General features: G+C 38.7%; 1 protein-coding gene across 5 annotated transcripts in view; it reads right to left on the reverse strand.

Moving 5' to 3' along the window:
- The window catches only part of SDK1 (sidekick cell adhesion molecule 1), a 911663-nt gene that overhangs the window by 543731 nt on the left and 346469 nt on the right, over positions 1–21463 (reverse strand). The gene's annotated exons all lie outside the window — the stretch shown is intronic.

A 21463-nucleotide genomic window follows, 5' to 3' on the forward strand; every position in this document is an offset into this window, starting at 1 on the left:
TGGAAGAGAAAATACACTTATTTGTGATACAAAAACCCACATATAAGTGGATCTACCTAGTTCAAACCCATGTTGTTCAAGGGCCAACTGTATAGAGTTTATTTTGCTATTGTTCTCATCACTGCATTTTATTACTATTATACTGATAATATAATATTACCAATCTCTTACTAGTATTCATTCAAATAATTAAATGTTACATTTCATTTGGGATAAGAGCCTATATAAAAATATTTATCCTACTAAGATGTCATGCAGAAGCTAAAACATCAGTAGGGTCCAAAAACTCAAGTATACCATGTGCAAAGGCCCTGTGGTGGTAGTGAACATGGTAAGTAACCCTGAGAAGTACAAAAGACTGAAAAGCAATTCTGTAGGCACAGAGAAGACAGAGTGAATGGAGGCAGAGTGAACAAGGTCTAGGCCTTACATGGGGTTGCAGGCAAGGCAAACAAACATCCTTGTTTCCATGTCATTCCTGTGTGATTTTCAATGGCACCACTTCACATTCAAAAGCGGCCTGTACTAATGATAAATTATACAGCCACCCTACCCATTGGCCTTGGTCAGAGTAGTGCCAGTGTTATGATGATAATGGTGATGAGCTATTATCATAGAAGGACAGCAGACAGCCTGTGAAGGGACTATGCTGTTAAAAGCTCATCTGGCTGCACTACGGAAAAGGAATTAAGAGGAACCAGAGCAGTAATCAGACCTGTTAGGGCTACTGTGGTGATCCAGGCAAATACTCTCAAAGGTGACTGTGGTTTGGGCCAAGACAATAGCAGTGGTTGTGATGGTGGATAGAGATGGAGAGAAATGGGTGGCTTTCAAATAATATTTAGGTGGCAAAAAAAAATGAGTGATGGACTGAATATGGGACTGAGGGAGAGAGATGTCAGGAACGATTCTTAGCTTTCTGACTTGCAGGATCTTCTGTTCAATACACACACACTGATTCTGTTATTAGTGCTGGGAATAAGTCACAGTTGCTGTCCTGTAAGAGGTCTACTGTCTAGTTCTGGTGCAGGAACAGAGATGGCAAAGTGTCAGGGACTGTGACTGAAAGACCAGGAGGGCAGTGGATCCTCCCACCAAGCCAGGGTGCTGCTGCACACCACCTGCTCTGACGGTGCTGCGAGAGAGCATCAGTAGGCTGACTGCCAGCAGTGACAGAGTGTCCAATGTCCCTCTTTGCTACATGCATCAGTTGAAACTGGCCACTCTCATGGCCTCATAAGGCTGAACTGTGAGGACTGTAGCTTTGACCCCTGGGGGTTGACTGAGCTGTATTCATGCCCAGCCGTTTGCACTATCCTTAAAAATGGAGAGAGAATGGTCACTTCATATGGCTCTAACATCCTACAATGAGGCATAAAAAATACATCTTTTGAAATAAAAAAGCTTCGAAATAGACATTCAAAAAAGTGAATCTGGTTATATACTTGACAGAGAGCATCATCAATTTAATATATTATACAACTGTTTTAACTGTAAATGATACTATAATTCAGTTTTTCCTAGAATTCATACTTTACTAAACATGCCTATACTCTACAAACTATGCTGCATACTCTGATCTAGCAGGAAAAGAAATCTTCATAAAGAGTAGTTGGCAAGGAAATATCTTGTGATCCAAATGATCACAAAAGTGTGGTTAGCACAGACACTAACATTTATGATAGAAGGAAGGGAGGCAAATATGTGTCAGTGTTCTAGGATCTTAAGTGTGTAAGCTACAATCATTATACGAGTACTGTAATAAAGATTAGCCAGTGTGCAGAACAACAGGGTTATCTCTCTGAGCCTAGCACTATTTACCACTGAAATACATGCAGGTGATGAAATTAAGAGAGCATAAAGGTAACAGAGCACAAAGGCTCTGGTGACAGAAAAAGACATAGAAGGGTTGGTATTTAGGTCTACACAGACCCATACAAAAGCATGTGATCTTTATATACCTTAAATGGAACAGAGAACAGTCTGCAAAGATCCATAAAAACAAAAATGATGGAGTTACCTCTGGAATAAGATCATTGAACTCTGACCTGGGGAAGAGTTAATGGTCTACCTGGTGCTCACTGAAGTAGGGGTGTGTGTGTGTGTGTGTGTGTGTGTGTGTGTGTGTTTTCCTAAGTAGTGACTAACAGTTTTACCTTTCCTTGGGAAAAATGAGTAGATATTAAGTATGCTTCTGTGTCCTTACAATGAACACTGTAAGACCCTAGAATGCACTACCATGAAAAACCCTGATATTTCCATTTTCACATATTTTTAAATAGAAAATAAATCATTTATGAACAAGAGAGTCTCATCAGTCTGGATAACACAGATTTAAGAGCCATTCAAAGGAGATGAATGGATGTAATGTTCTCTCAAGATAACATCACCATTTTATGATGTAGAAGTCACTTCCCTAAATGGACTGTTAAGGTTCTGACATAATGTAAATGGATTTAACTTTACCTATCGAATGTGGAGATAATCTTCTGCTCATCTACAAAGGGACCACAACCCATGTGCCACAGTAAAGATCATTTACTTCCGTGGGAAGCCAGGGGATAAGAAGCTCTGAAACAGAAACACGTCCTATGACTCCAGGTTTTCCTACCATGAAGAAGGGGGAGCTTGCCATGGGCTTTAATTATCTGCTCCACAATGGAAAACCATGGATCTACCGTCAGAAACTCTCTCATGGGAGAACAGATAGAAATCAACTACTACTTGCCAAGTCCAACTTCAAGATCTGCTGTGACTCTGCCAACAAGAGACGTAAGCCAGCATAATGAGCATAATGGTGATCAGTTCTGGGACCTCACATTTCTCCTCCACTTAAAGTGATAATGAATATGAGAAATAATAACTTCCACATAGCAGAGGAGCCACATGCACCACAGGCAAAGGGGTTCTAAGGCCACACATTCTGGTAAAGTGAGGATGAGTGCTATTAGGCGTTGGTAATCAGCAGTGTCAATCAGGCAAGGGTCCGGCGGGAAAGATTAGAAATCACAGCGTGAATGGAGCAATCAGCTGGAGCAGGACCTTTTATTACTGAACTCTGCTTTTTCGACAGCTGAATTTCCCAAGGCGGCTAATCTTTTGGTTAAAACCACTAATCTTCCTTTCAAAACTTCTTTTATATCAAATTCAAACATTTTCATGCCCCAAGCTTATGAATTTACAACTAACAGAAAGTTTTATTTTTCAAATCCCAGTGAGAAACAAAAGCACAGGGCATAATGTATCATTTGTGAACACCTATTCTGAAAAATACAGGTAGAAGATCCTTTACTGGTAAATACAGTCATTCAAATCCCAGCTGCTGGCAGGTCATTATGTACACCTACTGAAGCTGGGAGTTCAATCTCACAGTGTGTTGTGCTTTTTCGTAATAGTAATATTAATCTTTTTAAAGGCAACAATTGTACATTTCAAGTGTATTTCTGAGGTAAAAATGTAAATATGACCAGGTATGCTCTACTAGAATTAAATATGCAAATATGGAAAGGTGCCCTTCAATGATGTGAGATGATCCTTTAATATAATTCCCTTTAGACCAAATCCTCCACATGCTTTAGGACAAGTTTATTCAAGCTGTGCTTTCTGGGACCACCTACAGAAGCCCTTGGTAGCTACAGGTGAAATGAAGGAGAAGGAGGCAGCTCTATCATCAGAGCTAATTCTCAGGCTTTGTTCTCCTAGCTTATCAGAAATATTTATAAATACTTACCAGTGAAAGACTTTCAGATAGAGTAGGTTGTATCATTATATTCTGTGGGTCTAAAAACTATCAGCCAACCTCTCTGTATGTCACTTTATATATTTCTACTATTGCCTTATAAAATAAATGAGTACGAGAAATTTCAGAGCAAAAGGTAGTTGTAACTGAATATATATATGTGTGTGTGTGTGTGTATATATATATATGTATTTTTAAAACATAATAAAAACCTAACATGATGACCACAAACATAGCGTGTTTTTCATATTTATACTCTAGAGCACGTCTGATGGGGTGGGACTGCAAGTTTCACTGGAAGCCAAGTTGCCATTCTGCACTTCAGAGACAGGAGACCCTTACTACCCTCCCAATGTCCACAGAGCACAGCACAGAAGAGGCACAGGCAGAAGCACATGGTTGCTGCTGCTCTGTGGTTACAAAGGCCCTTCTCTCTTCTCAAGCATTCACTGAGTGTCTCCTGGTTTCTCAGCACTGGGACACAGCTGGTCCCCACCCTAAGGAGCGAAAGTCCAGGAAGTGAGATGCTGGCCAACAAGCCAAGAGCAGTATCAGGAGGCAAGAGGGCAGAAGCATGGAGCCATTGCCTGAGAGGGGCCTTGATGAGTTCACAGCCATGGACCTCTCATGGCTGAAGTGTCTACAAGTCAGCAGAGGAAGCGGCTGAAGGGGCGCCAGTGCCCAAAGAGCCTGGAAGAGCCTGACTCAAGCTTCACAGAAGATGAGACTCCAAGACCTCACAGAAATGTAAGGGCTCGGGTATATCTGTCAGTGCTGCTTCAGCTGCACAGAGGCTTTCATGGGCATTGGAAGGCCTGTTAGAGAACTGTCCCATCCTTAATGACAAATGAGAATATTTTTAGATTATTGCACTCCTCCACCTCAATTAGGAAGTAACCTTGTCCAAGCTTGTGTATGTGTTTGTGCCTGGTTGTGAAAGGTGAGCAGTGCTGCAGGAGCATTCTTGCAGCCCTGGGGAGGCCTCTGAGGGTGAGGGATGATGGCCTGGTGTGGGGTGGCAGTGACTGCTAAGCTTGGTCTAAGACTGACCTGGGGAAGACAGGGGCCAGGATCCCTGAGCATACCATACCACATAAGCAAATACACCTCACTCCTCTGCTGGGGCTCTGTCCCACTGTCTTCTGGAGGGCATCAAAGTCAGAAAGGAAAAAGCAGGACAAAGGTCACAGTACAGATTCCCAGGTCTCACTATAAAGTCATCATTTAGGACTCAAAAGTTTGACTAGGAAATGTGGGCTTTTCTCTGAGTAGTGTGTCTGTAGTCTTCTCTTGGCATCTAGATCTGTGCATGTGAGAACCAGAAAGCAGGAGGAGCCCTCAGGTTTCCATTAAACAGTACTGCAAACAGCATGATGATGCATTCAGTCCGGGGGACGTCAAACGGGTTATCTCTGTTCTCTCTAAAATCAATGCGAATTAACAGCATATTTAAGGGAACTCATGGGGTAAACCTACCCTTCCAATATTTTCCCCTAAGAAACCATTCAAGCTTTCAGTGAGATTAATATACAGTGAAGCTTATGGTAGGAACATAAATGGTTGTGTTTATGTACTCGTTTGATCCTGCACTGTGCTAATATATTTCAGCATATAAATTAATAATAATAAGAGGCAGTGGGATACAAGCAATTTTCCTATTTCTCCAAACTGAAATAAGCTTCCAGCTTTCCAGTATTTTATTTCAAAGTACAATTGCACTAAATTGTCATTTCTATGGTTTGTAGTGAAAAAGTATGACCAACCAAAATGAGAGAAGAGCTATCTGAAATAACCAACATTTTCCTCGAACATGGTACAGTATTTCTTTCAAATAATCCTAAAAGTCTAACTCAGATTAAATAAAAAGGCTGAAAAGCCCAAGAAAAGAAATTCAGAGGTGATATACATTGCCCTGCTTAGATATTTACAGTGAATTTATGCCACATGTGCATTGACATCAAAAGTGGGACTCAAAAGATATCTAAACAGTGAAGATTTAACTTTAGACCAAGAAAATTATATGGGAAAGGAACTTTTTAAGGATATCAAAGTACCAATAGATAAGGCCTATTGATTTTAGCAAAGTTACACGACAGAAAGCCTCCTCAAAGAGAAATACTCGTGTATGGTGGCAGCTACAGAGAGGATCCTGGAGCCTACCACCCAGGTACACATCTCAGCTCTAACTATTTCTCTAGCTCCTGAACTTGGTAACCCTGCCTCCTACACTTGGGTTTCCCAATCAACAAAATAATAGAACCAACTTCTTTTGCAGCATCAGAGCTCAGAGTTTCTGATCCCAGGACCCCTTTACAATTTAAAAAAATTATTAACCCCAAAATTCTTATGTGAGTTATATTTTTCTATATATATAAGAAAGTAAAACTGAGAACTTTTGAAATATTTATTAATTCATTTAAAAATAGCAACAAAGTTATCACAATGTTGTAATAACACAGCTTTGAAAAAATAACTTCCCTCCAAAACAATTATTGAAAAGAATGGCATTGTTGGTTATTTTTTTTCAAATTTTTTCAATGTCTGGCTTAATAAAAAATGACTAGATTCTCATTTGTGCTCTTGTCTTTAATCTCTTGCAGTACGTTGTTTTAATTGAAGGACATGAAAAAAATCCCACCTCCCACAGACATGTAGCTGGAAAAGGGAGGAGTATTGTGAATATTCTTGATACTGCACCAAAACTGAAGGAGTAGAAAGGTTAGTTGCCATGTAGGATCTGTAACTCTTATCAGTGAAAATCTGGTGCTCTCCTACATTAGAATCTTTAGGCCTATCTCACACTTTGAGGAGATCTCTTATGTCTGTATAATTTGTTGGTTTACTGAGTTATGTAGCTCTTCCAAATGTTGACATATTTCGTTATGCAATATAAAAAATATTACACATTAATACAGCTCTGTAAATCATCGGAAAAATCCCTAAATTATAATGGGAACTGTCCAGCTCAGGGTGGCATATACAACATTCCTACAAGTCTAATTTTTACTTACAAGCTCAATTTTTAGGGGTACTTGGGTAGTTTAGTCGGTTAAGCATCCCACTCTTGATTTTGACTCAGGTCATGATCTCAGGGTCACAGGACTGAACCGTGTATCAGGCTTCACACTGAGCATTGAGCTTGCTTAAGATTCTCTCTCTCCCTCTCCCCACCCTCACTTGTGCTCTCTCTTTAAAAATAAAAGAAAAAGAAAAAAAAAAAGAAAAAGAAAAAAAGAGAAGCAAAACAGAAAATCAGATAAAAAACCTGGTTTTTCAAGGAAAAAAAGTGTAAAGCTCTATCAATATTGAAAGAAATTTTTAAAGGACACAAATCATCAATACCAGCAATGAAATAGGTGATATCACTACAGATCTTGCAGTAACTAAAAAAGGAATACAGTGAGTAAACTCATTAATTTGAGAATTTGGAAGATGTGAACTAATTCCTGAGAAACTATAAACTACAAAAATTCAGCCAAAATGAAATCCATGGCCTGAACAGTCCTGTAACCAATTAAAGAAATTTAATTTGTAATTAAAAAGCTTCTGAAAGAAAAATCTCCAGACCCAGATGGTTTCACTAAAGAATCCTATCAAACATTTAGAGAATTAACATTAACTTTACATAATCTTGTCCAAAAACCAGAAGAGAAAGAAATGTTTCCCAACTCATATTTTGAGCCTAGTGTTACTCTGATATAAAATCTTGGCAAAGATAATACAAAGAAGTCAATTATACACCAATATCTCTACTGAACTTAAGACACAAAACTCTTCAACAAAATATTAGCAAGTCAAATACAGTAATGTATTAAAAGAATTATATATGAAGATTGAGTGGAATGTATTCCAGGTATGCAAGGCTGGTTCAAAATTTGAAAAATCAATCAGCATAATTTACCATATCAATGAGATAAAAAAAAATCTGTGATCTATCGGTTGTGACAGAAAAAGCCTTTGACAAAATCCAACACCCATTCATAAAGTTAAAAAGAAAAAAAAAACACTCTCACCAAACTAGGAATAGAGAGGAACTTTTTAAAACTTTATATAGAAAACCTACATCTAATAGCATCTTAGTTAAAATCAAAGACTAAATAGATTCTCCTAAACTTGGTACCCAGTCAAAAATGTCTGTTCTCATCAGTCCTATGCAAGGTCTAGCCACTGAAATAAGGAAGAAAGAAAATAAATACATTAAAGGTATACATATTGGAAGGGAAAAATGAAATTGTTCCTATTTGTAGATGACTTGACTGTAGAAAATCCCGAAGAACCTACACAGGCGCACACACACACACACACACACACACACACACACACACCCCTTCTAGAATTAAAAAGTAAATTCAACAAAGGTACAGGATATAAGATCAACACACAAATCAATCACACTTCTATAAACTACCAATGCATAAGTAGAAACCAAAATTAAACACAAAATACTATTTACAATTACTCCAAATAAAATGAAATTCTTAGGTATAAACTTTATAAAACATACCATGATATTTATGCTGAACATTATAAAATTCTGATCCCAGAAATCAAAGAAGAGCTAAGCAAATGTTTAGAGATATATCATGTTCATAGATTAGAAGACTCAACATAGCAAAGATGTCAAGACTGTATGGTATTACTAGGAGATAAGAAGAAATTTGAATATCAATCAGTCCAGAAATTCTAACCACTGTGTAACAGAGTTGCAGAAAAAGAAAACAGAGTAAAATAAAGAGGAAATTATCAAATTTGGATACACAAAATATTCCCTTAATTGAAAGACAAACATTCAAATTAAAGAGAATACTGAATATACAGCATAATAAGCTAAAAAAAAAAAAATCCCCATATCAGGTTACACTGCTATGAGATTTCAGAGCATTGGGGATAATGAGAAGCAGCTAAAATCTTCAAGTCATAAATAAGTAGTTCATCTCAAAAGATTAGAAATATGAATGTCCTCTGACTTTTCAACACAAAGTGTGAAGTCAATGGAGCAACCGCTTCAAATTTTGAATAAATATTTGCAACCCAGGATTCTACATTCAGTCAAATTATCAATTAAGCATGAAAAGATACATATATTTTCATATTAGTACATATTAACACTTTCAGGGCCTCAAAAATATTTCTCATGCATACTTTCTCAAGAAACTACTTAAAGATGTACTGTACTAAAATTATAGTACATATTAAGATGAGAAAGAGTTGGAATTAGGAAATGAGATACATGTTGGAGAAGAGCAAAGAAAAGGGCCAAGAACACATTTGTATGGAATACCTAGAGCACACTTAGGTAAGGCAGGAAGAACATGTGGATGGATGACTTCCAGAGCAACATCTTTAGGAACAAAGAAAACCTGATGCTTTGGGGTAGATAGAAAAATTATAATCAGTAATAGGAACATAGACAAATAGATAAGGGGGGTGGGGTGGGGAATGAAGTAAATATTAACTCCAGAAAGCAAAATATTTTAAACAAGAAAGGAACTGTAATTACAAAATATTGGACAGAAAATTATTTAAACATTTTACATTGCTTTAACTAAAAATTTTGAAACAATTATATTTGGAAAACAGGGGAAAGCAAAGAAGTTGTATCATATAAGGATGTGAAATCCTCACCTTCATAACAAAAAGCCAAAAAATAGGGGGAATATGATAAAATTTGATAAATCAAGAGCTAGCATTCAACTAAAAATAATTTAGGGAGGAGTGGAACAGGGCACTTCTGATGTTTTCCCTTTAAAGCCTTCCAATTCTATTTGATTTTGGTAAAAATTTCAAGTGACTTTAAATATGAAATCAATTGTCACAAATAGCCTGATCTAAGTTAGTGGTTATACTGGAAGTTTTCACCTAAAGAGTGAAGCACGCTACAATCAAGTTAGAATGAAAAGAGAGAGAGAGAGAGAGATAAAGGAAGAGAGGAAGGGAAGGAGGGAGGGAAAGAAAAGAAAGAGTATGATATTGGCAGAGAGACAGACACTTTAAATCAAAGAAATGAATAGAGAACCTAGCAAAAGCCCAACACAAGTACAGCCAACTGATTTTCGACAAAGGTGAAAAACAAATTCATTAGAGGAAAGACAGGGATGTGTGGGTGGCATAGTTAGTTAAGTGTCTGACTCTGGGTTTTGGCTCAGGTTGTGATCTTAGGTTCATAAGAGAAAGCCCTGCATCTGGCTCTGTGCTCAGGGCAGAGTCTGCTTAATTCTCTCTCTCCCTCTCTGTCTCTCCCTCTGCCCCTCCTGCTTGTGCTTTCTCTCTCAAATAAACAAATTTTAAAAATAGAGGAAAGATAGTCTTTAAAACAAATGGTGCCAGAGCAACCAAATATCCAGAAGATTAAAAAAAAAAATGAAACTCTAAGCTTCTTACTTCATATGAAAATTAACTCAAATGCGTTATGGGTTTAGGTGTAAAACCAGAAAATTGTTAGAAAAAATATTGGAGAAAATCTTTAAAATCTACAGATAGGCAAAGAGTCTCAGACCTGACACTAAAAGCACAATGTATTAAAAACAACAACAAATTGAATCTTACCAAAATTTAAAACTTTTGCTTTGCCAAAGTCATTGTAAAGGATAAAAAGACAAGCACAGATTAGGAGAAAATATGTCCAAACTACATATCTAAAAAAGGACTATTATCTAAAATATATAAAGAACCTTCAAAAGTCAACAGTACAAAACAAATAATCTAAATAGAAAATGGCCAAAAGATAGACATTTCACTGAAGAGGACCTATGGAAGTCAAATATACACGTGAAAAGATGTTCAACATCATTAATCATTAGAGAAAATCAAATTAAAACCATAAGTTATCAGTATATGCCTATCAGAATGGCTAAATTTAAAAACAGTGGCAACACCAAATGCTGAGTGTAAAAACAAAAATAAAACTGGATTACTCATACACTGTCTGTGGATGCATGAAGCAATATAATCATTCTGGAAAACAATTTGGCAGTTTCTGATAAAACTAAACATGTATCTACCATACAGACCCAGCAATTGCACTCTTGGGCATTTATCCCACAGAAATAAAGACTTCTATTTACATAAAATCCTGTACAAGATGTTAATAGCAGCTTTAGTCAAAAAAGGCAAAAACTGACTAGAACCCAAATGTCCTTTGAAAGGTTAATAGTTGCACAAACTACAGCACATCCAAACCATAGTATACCACTAGGTAACACAAAAGAACAAACTATTGATATACGCAACAATCTAATGAATCTCCACAGAATTCTGCTGAGTGAAAAAAAAAATCTAATCCCAAAGGTCACATACAATAGGATTCCTCTCATATAACATTGCTGAGATAACAAAATCATAGGAATGGAGAACAGATTAGTGGTTGTAAGGGCCAGAAATGAGAGTAGAGGGGCAACACAAGGGATTCTCTATGTTGACTGCACTGATGTCAGTTGCCTGGTTGCCAACAGCTGTTCAAGATATTTCTATGGGGAAAAACTGAGTAAAGCGCACAGGGGTACACAGGATCTCTCTATATTAGTTTTAATAACTGTATTTGAATGTACAAATATCTAAAAAAAGTTTAATTAAAACAAATGCACTGTAAAAGTGCATTGTTAAGGACTGAATATGAAAGCCACAATGTGGAAAAAATTATTCTGGTTACATATATCTAGAAAAAACTTGTATCCAAATTATATAAAAATATCCACAACTCAATGATTAAGATGCAAAAAAACACATAAGTAAAAGGAGCTGGGGTGTGGACTTCACAAAGGAAAATATACAAAGAGCTAACAAGCCCACAGGAAGTGTTTAACACCATTTGCCACCACAGACTATATGGCTCAATTGAAGAAGACAACACTAAATGTAGGCAAATGTATGTTGCCATAGCAGCTCTCCTCTACTTGGGGAAAAGGTCAATTCCTTATAAAATTAAACAAATATCTACCCAATGACCCAGAAGTACCAAGCCTAGATAATGCTTCCAGAGATAATTCTTGAAGAAAGCACACATCCACATAGTAAGTTTACATAAATAGTCATGGTAGCATTATTAATAATACCCTAAGCTGAAAACAACAGAGATGTACATCAATAAAAATGAACAAACTGATAAACTGAACACCATGGAGGAATTTCAGACATCATATCATGCTGGGTGAAAGAAGCCAAGCATAAAACCGCCCATATTACATGACTCCCTTTATATGAAATTCAAGCACAGGCAAAATTAATCTATGTGAAAGGAAATCAGAAAAATGGTTGCCTACAGGGACAGAGATTGATTGGAACAGGCATGCATGAGGAAATCTGCTGGAGTGACAGAAACGTTCTCCATCCAGACTGAGGTGGTAGCTGCATGAGTCTAGATACTTGTCAAAATTCATTGAATTGTACACTTCACATCTGTGAATTTCACTACTTATAAACTTTACCTCAGTTAAAAGTTCTTAAGGCATACATCTATCTACCATTTCAGAATGGAGACACACCTTCCTCAGTCCCTGCCTTGCACTGCTTTAAGGCAGTAACTACTGACCACACTGGTGGTCAACGGCACTTTAAAACGCTAGGTCCTGCATGATCATGCTAAAGACCTTCCTATCTGTTACTGAGCTTCGAACCCTCCTAGTACCATTTAACTCTTCATGTGCATCTGATCTACCAATAAGATGGAGGCACCCATAAGATTCTAGTTCCTATGTGTACAACTAGTGTTACTAACAATTATTGAGCATTTACTGTATACCAAGGAAGAAATATTTTAATAAGCAAAATCTTAGGTATTGCCCACAACAACTGCATCAGATAGAGGTCATATTTTTATGCCCATTATACGAATGAAAAACTGAGAAAGAGATTAGGTAACTTGTTCAAGACCACAGAGATAGTAATTGGTAGTATCAAGGTCAAACCTTTCTTGCTTAATTAATTCCATGATTATGCACTCTGCTCATTGGCCTTCTGGTTCAGAATGTAAACTAAAAGTGAATAGAAAAAAATAAACAGAAATAGAATTGCATGACAAAATACTAACATTAGTGTTGGTGAGTTTTATATCAGAAAGAGTGATTCATGTTTCTGTTTCAAAAACCACAAAAAATGCACCAAATATGCCTCTTACCCAAGATCAACCTATGGGCAGATAAGCACTATTAGAAAAACCATCAAAGGTAATCAGTGCCCTAGCCATAGATTTCATGCAGGTAACATTCAATGGACAGGGTAAATTGAGATATAAAAATGAACATATACAATTTCCTACAAGCAAAACTACATAAACTCACCAATACTACAGAAAAACCACTGTTAAGTGACCAGCTGAATAGTCTACATAATACAGTCAAGATGGGGAGGTGGGGGGAAGGACCACCTTTAAAAAAGGGGAAAAAATGACCACATCTGACTTCAATATTCTAACATTTGCTGAGAACAAATTGGACCTCACTGTGTGGCAACAAAGGCATTTTCTACGTTACCAATTTAATTTGTAAAAATTAAAACACAAAAGTAGAGATGAAACCAAACAAAATGATCTCTCTACACATAAACCTATTAGGAAGTGATTAAACTCGGGATCCCTGGGTGGCGCAGCGGTTTGGCGCCTGCCTTTGGCCCAGGTTCAACATCAGTCATCAGAAAAATCAAAATTATAAGGGGATAATCCATCCCAAACCATTCACACAAAGGGTTATCATCAAAAAGACACTAGGAATTGAAATTCTCATACACTGCTGGTGATAATATAAGGTGGAAATAGTCTGCCAGTTCCTCAAAACGTTAAAACAAGAGTTACCATATGACCCAATAATTCCATCCCTGGGTACATATCCAAGAAAAATGAAATGTGTGGGTTATGTCCACACAAAAATCTGTATGTCAATGTTCACAGCAGCATTATTCCTAAGAGCCAAAAAGCAGAAGCAACTCAAATGTCTGTCAAGTGATGGCTGGATAGACAATATGCAGTAAATATCTACGCAAGGGAATATTATTCAACAATAAAAAGGAATTAAATACATGACCCATGCTGCAGCATGGATGAGTCTTGGAAATATGTGGAATATAAGCAGCCAGTCACAAAGGACCATATGTTCTATGACTGCGTTGATATGGATGTCCAGAACAGGCAAATCCATACAAAGTAGATTGGTGGTTACCTGGCAGACAGGAAAGCAGAGCCAGGAGGGGGTGGGGATGGCAAGAGACCGCTAGTAGGTAAAGGGATAATTCAGGAATGTTCTAAAATGTTAAGAATCTTGAATTGACACTTTAAAGGATGGACTTTATGCATATAAATTCCATCTCAATAAAGCTGTTAAAATAGTTATTTAGGAAATAATAATAGTTATTTGTGTTAAGCATGTAATTACTATTACTTTTACTCTCTTACAGATGAGGAAACTAAGGCACAAAAGAGTCAAGGAAGTTGCACAGCTGGGAAGTGTCAGAGCTGGGACTAGTGTCCAGGGGACCTGTCTGCAGAATTCATCCTCCTGCCCCCTGCCACATATGCTCTTGAAAAGAGCCAAACTTCTGTGTGTGGTATCAGCCATGGCAGGTGAGCAGGAGGAAGGGCTAGAGGGACACAGGAGAGATGAGAAACAGGGAAGGACAGTTGCTGTAAGTTTGCACGTACAATCTTGAAAGCTAACAGGCTCCCCAATAGCTAGGGTTACCCTCTTATGGATCAGGTTCTTGGACAATCTGGGGACAGGATGGAAAACATCATGGAAAGGTGTCTTGGAAGTTTTCTTCACAGTAATCATGTTCCAAACAAGGAGAATTATACCAAGATGAGTTAAATACTTTCAGAGCCACCAAGGTCTCCAACTAAAGCAAAATTTGAGGAAAGGTGGGAAGCGATGGCCCAGGCAATGTGGTCTACACTGACCCCAATTCCTCCACACTAAAAAGGGAGGCAAGGGTTGGCAGCCACTGGCCAGGGCCCCTGCTGGAAGCCCTGCATGCTGAGAGAAGCAGCATTTCTGCCTGAGAACATTCTTAAGGTCAACAAATAAGCCTAAGATGAGTAAACTCTTTAAATAGTACCTAAACCCTAGCTTGTTGTCACAGGTACTAACTCAACTCAAATACTACCCCCCCCCAGGTCAATGGAAGCAAGCTCTCTACTGTACCCCCATTAAGTTCCAGTGGCAACACTATTTTGCATGGGCATCAACAATATTTTTATAGAGGAGCTCTCCTCTCCTAGGTCCATGTCTCAACTCCCTGTAAGCCTGAGAAGGAAAGTGGGGCAGGAGGGCATGGACTCCAGATTACTCATCCCCAACTGGCTCCTTTCCACCTTCACCCCAAGGACATTAACAAGCCATGAATAAAAACCCTACACCAAACTAGTTAGTGCTTCAAAATGGTACAGCAAACATGGACTTTCAAATTGTCAGATAAAATGTTTAAGATGTGGCAGTCTAAGCTGTTTCTGGATTTGTGATTTGGCCAAGTTTCTCTTTGTCTGAAGAAAGAGGTGACATTTACCCAAACAGGGCTCCCACAGCAGGAGTCCCCAAGCTCCTTCTGCCTGCTGTGTATTACACAATGGCATGTAAAGGAAAGTCTGGTGGCAGTTCAGAGAGGAAACAGAACACCAAGATAAGTAAACAGAGGAAAAATCCAGCTCAGGGAAAAATAAATAAATAACCTGCACCGGGCAGAACTCATCAGCAGCAATAAGCAATACACAAACTGCATCATTAAAATGTCGCAAGAATGACCAGGCGGTAGACAGAAAGAAAAGGGCAGTAGGTGGAGTTATAATTATCTGGACTATTAAAAGGCTTAAAATAGAGGCAGTTTCTCAAATTTGCAAGGCTTGAACCTTGAGTGCTCCTTCTCATTCTGCAAGGATTCTGTTATTCTGAAATGTTTGGATGTAAGGGGGAGCGGGAAATGGCAATTATATTTTTAAATGGCGTGTAATCTTTTTACCATAGATAGCTGACATTTTATAGTAAGACATTATTTTCATTTCAAACCGTTGGGTGATTCTTATAATGACTTGAGGAGCTCTAAGGAAATAAAGTGCCAGCAGGCGGTCAGTCAAATACTAAGAAATTCCTCACTCCACAGGCAGTAATCAGGTTGAAATACTTCCTCCATTACTTCCAAAAATAGAGCAGATAGTGATATGTAGGCCTTCTTGGTTTCAAAACTATGATTTCCACAAATGGTAAAAAATATATTTATTTGTTTTTGTATGGAACCATCAATAGCCTTGTTTGTAATCTGTATCAGGGTATCCAAGAAAAGTAGCTTTGGAGGGAAATTTATTTAGATCTTTCCCTCTAAAACTTGAGACCCCATCATAGGCTTACTATATATGATCCTGATACACCAACAAAAATTGGAGAATCACCAATTTCCTCTCTTTGGACAAATTTTGCAAGCATTTAAAAAATTAGCCTTGTGTTTGAAATACAACAATAGCATATGTGCATCCTAGTCCATCCATGTACACACACACAAGCACACACACATCCAAATGAGTTCAAAGATGTTGGACAGCTCCAGTACCAGTGGCCCCAACATGACCATTTCCCACCTTTTCCACCAATCAGTACACAGCAGGCCCACTACAAATTCTATCAAGAAATCCACCAAAGGCCTTTGGTGCATGTTCTTTCAAAAGAGAAAGCCCCAGCCATTACTGTGATTGTTTTTCTGAATGTCAGTGTGAGCAGCCAGTACAAGATATTTCTTTAATTTTATGACTTTCACAACGTACCCAATGCCAAGGCCTCTGGGCAGACACACAAAGGACATCCAGAAAGGAATTAATAATTCGAAGGCCTCCCTTAGGTGGCCAGTGATCCTCCCCACGTCAATCAGATGAAAGTACTGAATTAACAGCTAGGTCCTGCCATACCCTGCAGGCTCAGAACAGTTTAAAAAGGGTCTACTGGGAGGTTTCAAAAACTTGGGTCCTGGCACTCAGTATTATGATGCTGCAAAAGGAAAAGGGTAATCCTTACAGTAACTGCCATCTAAACATAAAAACTTGGGAGATAAAGGTCAGTGCTTTAAATTGCCTGTAAGTTGATCTGAGCTGCCTGCCTCAGAAGACTACAACTCTAAAGTCCAAATGCTAAAATGCAGAGCTCCATCTATAAAGACATAACCAAATATAATTAAAGAATGATTATAAATATAAACAGTGGTTCTTAACTCTGATGCACATTAGAACCTCCAAGGGAGTTTTTTAAAAATGCTGCTACCCTGGCTATGCCCCAGGCCAATTAAATCTAAATGTCTGGAGTGAGGCACTGGCATGGTCTCCCTTGTGATTTCAACGTGCAGCTAAGGTTGGGGACCCCTGAAAGGAGCCAAAGGATATGACACACAGTTGAAACTAGCAATCTTCCCTAAAATATGTTGACTTTTTTTTTTTTAAGATTCTATTTATTCATGAGAGACAGAGAGAGAGAGAGAGAGAGAGAGAGAGAGAGAGAGAGAGAGAGGCAGAGACACAGGCAGAGGGAGAAGCAGGCTCCATGCAGGGAGCCTGATGTGGGACTTGATCCCGGGACTCCAGGAGCATGCCCTGGGCCGAAGGCAGGTGCCAAATCGCTGAGCCACCCAGGGATCCCCTTGACTTTTGATTGTAATTAATAGAACCCTGCTGCATAAAGCAAGAAGTTGCTGACTTAGTGATTTCAAATTTACTAAGTATTCATTGTTTAGAAGCTAAACAGCATATTTTACATTGTCAATTCACTCTTTGATATCATTTACCTAATTAAGTTTGCTGTATAATTTTAAAACAATGTTCCACAGTTTGATTTTCCAGTTTATTCATAATCTGCCCTCTTGTATACTGTCTGCACCATCATCCATTCATACTTCAGTTGAAAGAATGGCAAAGGACGTGGAAACAGGAAAGGAGGTAAAAATTCTAAATCTATTTCTTTACTTAACAACTAGAATTCATGAAAAGACTATGTATGTTACTACTTCAAATCCACTGAAGTCCAACTTATACCTACAAGTGCCTGAGCAGGTAAAGAAACTGGACAGGCACCCTCAAAGGTCTGGGAGCAATCTGAAGCCACCTGCTACAGGTGATCCACTTCAATTTCAGTTTTTAATTTTATAAACCCACCCACAGTTCACCCTCTATCCCTAACATTTATATTGATACTGACATCAAAGCCAACTTTCCACTCATTACCACTTCTGCATATATTCTAGCATTTAGCACTGTACAATTAGCTCAATAAACACAAAATTCTGGTTAAGTAGAGACTATAATGAGCACAAATACTGAAAGTTTGGATAATCCCTCAAATAGTGTTATTTTGGGATTATTTTAGAATTATAAGATATTATTATGTAAGTAATATCACAATGTCTTCAACGATTTATTCATTTATTCATTTATTCATTCATTCATTCATTCATTCGAGCAAGAACAGGGGAAAAGAAATGAGACAGGTAGGGAGTGAATACCAAAGCAGACTCCTGGCTTAGCATGGAGCCCTACACGAGGCTCGACCTCACAACCCCATGATAATGACCTGAGTCAAAATCAAGAGCCAGACAATTAAGTGACTGAGCTACCCAGGTGCCCTGTACCACAGTGTCTTCAAAAAAACAAAAACAAAAACAAAAAAACAAAAAAAAAACAGTAGTCACAGCAGCCAACACTAATACTAAATGTAAAAACTGAAGGAAGACATTCAGACAATGCAGACAGTGCTGATGAACAGGATGACTTATGGCAAAGGACCCACACACCCATGAGATCCAGTTTTGTTATCCCTCTGGGTTTTAGTTTGCACATCTATAAAAGGGTATTATAACATCTACCCTCACAGAGTGGCAAGAACTGAATGGGTTATCGTCTGCACAACAGCTGTGAACTAATATCAATACAAATTAACTCCTGCCCTCACATCTGATTCAATGTTTCATGTCAAGAAACTAAAATCCCAAATGAAAAGGAAGTGTCTCTTGTAGTAAATGACAACTTCAAAATCATTTTTGACAAGCAGAAGCCATGTGAAAACAACTATGAAGAGAAAGGAAAACAAATCAAGTGCACAATTTGACTCTCTTGTATCTTTTATTTGGTTCATTCAAAAACAGTTAATTCAAAGTAGCTCTAATTTTTTCTTCAGGTTTCTCATGTGTAATACTTAATTCTAGAATGCAGCAAGAAGAAACTATATCAACTCAATACAGATGTTGATAAAACCCGATCAATTTAAAATGAATAATTCAATCAGAGAGGTATCCAAAAGGTTTCATTAATTTTTTTAAACACCTTTCTTAAACTTAACATGAAACCAGTGACTGAAGAGATTTCCATCACCTCCACAATGAATCTGGGAGCACACCCACAGGACCCCAAGACCCGGCACCCATCCAGCACATTCATCATCTTCACACAAGTCACAGAAGAAAAACTAATGCTTTGAGCCAGGCTCTTTTAGAAGTAGTTTTCTTAGCCAGAAGCTTTTTCTCGTTGTACGTTCTTTTGTTTTTGTTTTTTATTTCCTAACCTGCTATAACCTGCAAAACTGTTCAGTACAGACTGTGGTCATTAGTATATTACTGAAATATAGCTTGATTTACACAAATCTACTAAGTATCTACAGACTGAAATAAATACTGCTAAAAGTATGATGTTATTGATCTGACATTATACATCCTACAGCTGAGCTCTTCACCAAGTCACTCTATATGTAAAGTAACAGGAAGACTTCAGGAAGCCTTATATTTGACAAGATAGTGACAAGTTACTTAATTTCTCTGTAACTCAGCTTCCTTCTCCGTAAGATGTGAAAAACAATAAACAGCTCTTGGATTCCCAAAAGATTCACCTGGGGTCCCTTTAAGTGCTGAACATCCCTGGTACATTTGAAATAAGATTCAATTTACAAAGAATTGATTTACCCATAGCTTTTCAACAGCAATTCTGTATTGGCACAGACATAAGTTTATTGGATCAATGAACCATCCAACACATTTTTATTGAACACTTAGTACATGGAAAGTATTGTGTCAGCTACAGAGAACACAAAGGAGAAGACAGGGTCCCTGCCCTGGAGAAGCTTACAACTTGGAAAAGGAGATGTGATGAACACACTTGGAAGGCTAGATAACAATCCAAGAAAGGTCATGGAGCACTGTGATGGTTAATTTTATGTATCAACTGGACTGGGCCAAAGAATGTCCAGATAGCTGGTTGAACATTATTTCTGGATGTGCCTGTGAGGGTGTTTTGAGAAGAGATTAGCATTTGAATTGACAGAGTGAGTAAAGCAGATGGCCCTTCTCTTCATGGGTGGAGATCATGCAATAAACTGAGGGCCTGAATAGAACAAAAAGACAGGAAAGTTGGATTGCTTTGCCTCTGTCTGACCAATGGACTGGGACACTGCTATTCTCCTGTCCTTGGTGGTTCTGGTTCTGTGGTCTGTGGATTCGGGCTAGAATCTACATCATCAGCCCTTTCAAAGTAACTACACCAGCTTTCCTGGCACTTCTCAGCCTCCATAATCATGTGAGCAAATACTTATATCAATCTCCCCCTTTCTCTCTGTTTCAGATAGATACATGCTGTTAGTTCTAGCTCTCTGGAGACCCCTGAGTAATGTCAGCAGCAAACGCTGAAAGTCTCAAACCCTGTGACCCTCTGAGCACTGATCTCTGCCACCTTACCTTCTTTCACCACTCCCACATACCTATCTTTGGTGTCAGCCTGACTGCCCCATCCTCAGTTCTTCCTGCTGTGTTATTAGGACTCAGATGTTGTGTCTGTACCCAAAACCAGCCTTTTCAACAAAATTTCACATAAGCCCAAGCATCCTTCCCCAACCTACCCTTGGCCCATGCCCACCAATGCCAATAGCCAAACCTCTGTACTGTGCCCACTGCCCTCTCTTCCCCTCCTCCAGCCAGCAATTATGCTGACTGCTTCACCGTGGTGGTAGCTATCTCTATTTGGACCCTCACTGCTTTCAAAAGAAATCTCTCATGGAGTCCTTATCACATTGGCTCTCTCACGCTCCTCCAGCATGTCACCTCTGCAGAAGTGGCACCATCTCTGTCTCCACGGAGTGCTTTCCCCTTGTCTGCACAAACATTAAGAAATCCCCCATGACATCCAGATGACAGTTAAGGTTACTCTCTCCTTGGACAGAGAAATAAAATTGCTTCTCTTGTCCTTTCGCGCATACTGTGAGAAGTCCAGAGCCCTCCTCAATTTTGCTGCTAATCACCAGAGATGCATTCTCAGGGTCACATCAGCTGTTCACACTTGCTCAGCTTACTGCCGGTAGCCTCAGGGTGGGGGTTCATGATGTCCCAGTAGAACTTAGCCCCCTTTTTTGGCATTATTTAAATTCCTCCTCTTTGCTCCCCCTGCCAAGGACACTCATCTGTGCGTAGACACACAGAAAGTTAGAACAACTGAGCAGTGGTTCTGCCCTCTGTCCCTAACAATCACACACTTCTCTGCTCTCCCAGGCCAGGCCACTCCCGAAGTCAGTCCCCTCACTTTGGAAAACACACCAATTCAGCTTCTTCCCTCCCCACCTCCATCCACTCTGGAGCCTCATGTGCCTACTAAACGAAGACCATAAAGTCTGTTTCCTTGGGCAACACAAGAATGGCAGATGCCCTGAAATGTGAGTCTGCCTTGTAATCCCTCTGCCACTAGTCTTGGAAGGTAGAAGAAACGATTTATTTCCCCACTGACAAAAATTACAGCAC

This window comes from Canis lupus, chromosome 6 (genome assembly GCF_003254725.2).
Source record: "Canis lupus dingo isolate Sandy chromosome 6, ASM325472v2, whole genome shotgun sequence".
In the NCBI taxonomy this organism is placed as follows: Eukaryota; Metazoa; Chordata; class Mammalia; order Carnivora; family Canidae; genus Canis; species Canis lupus.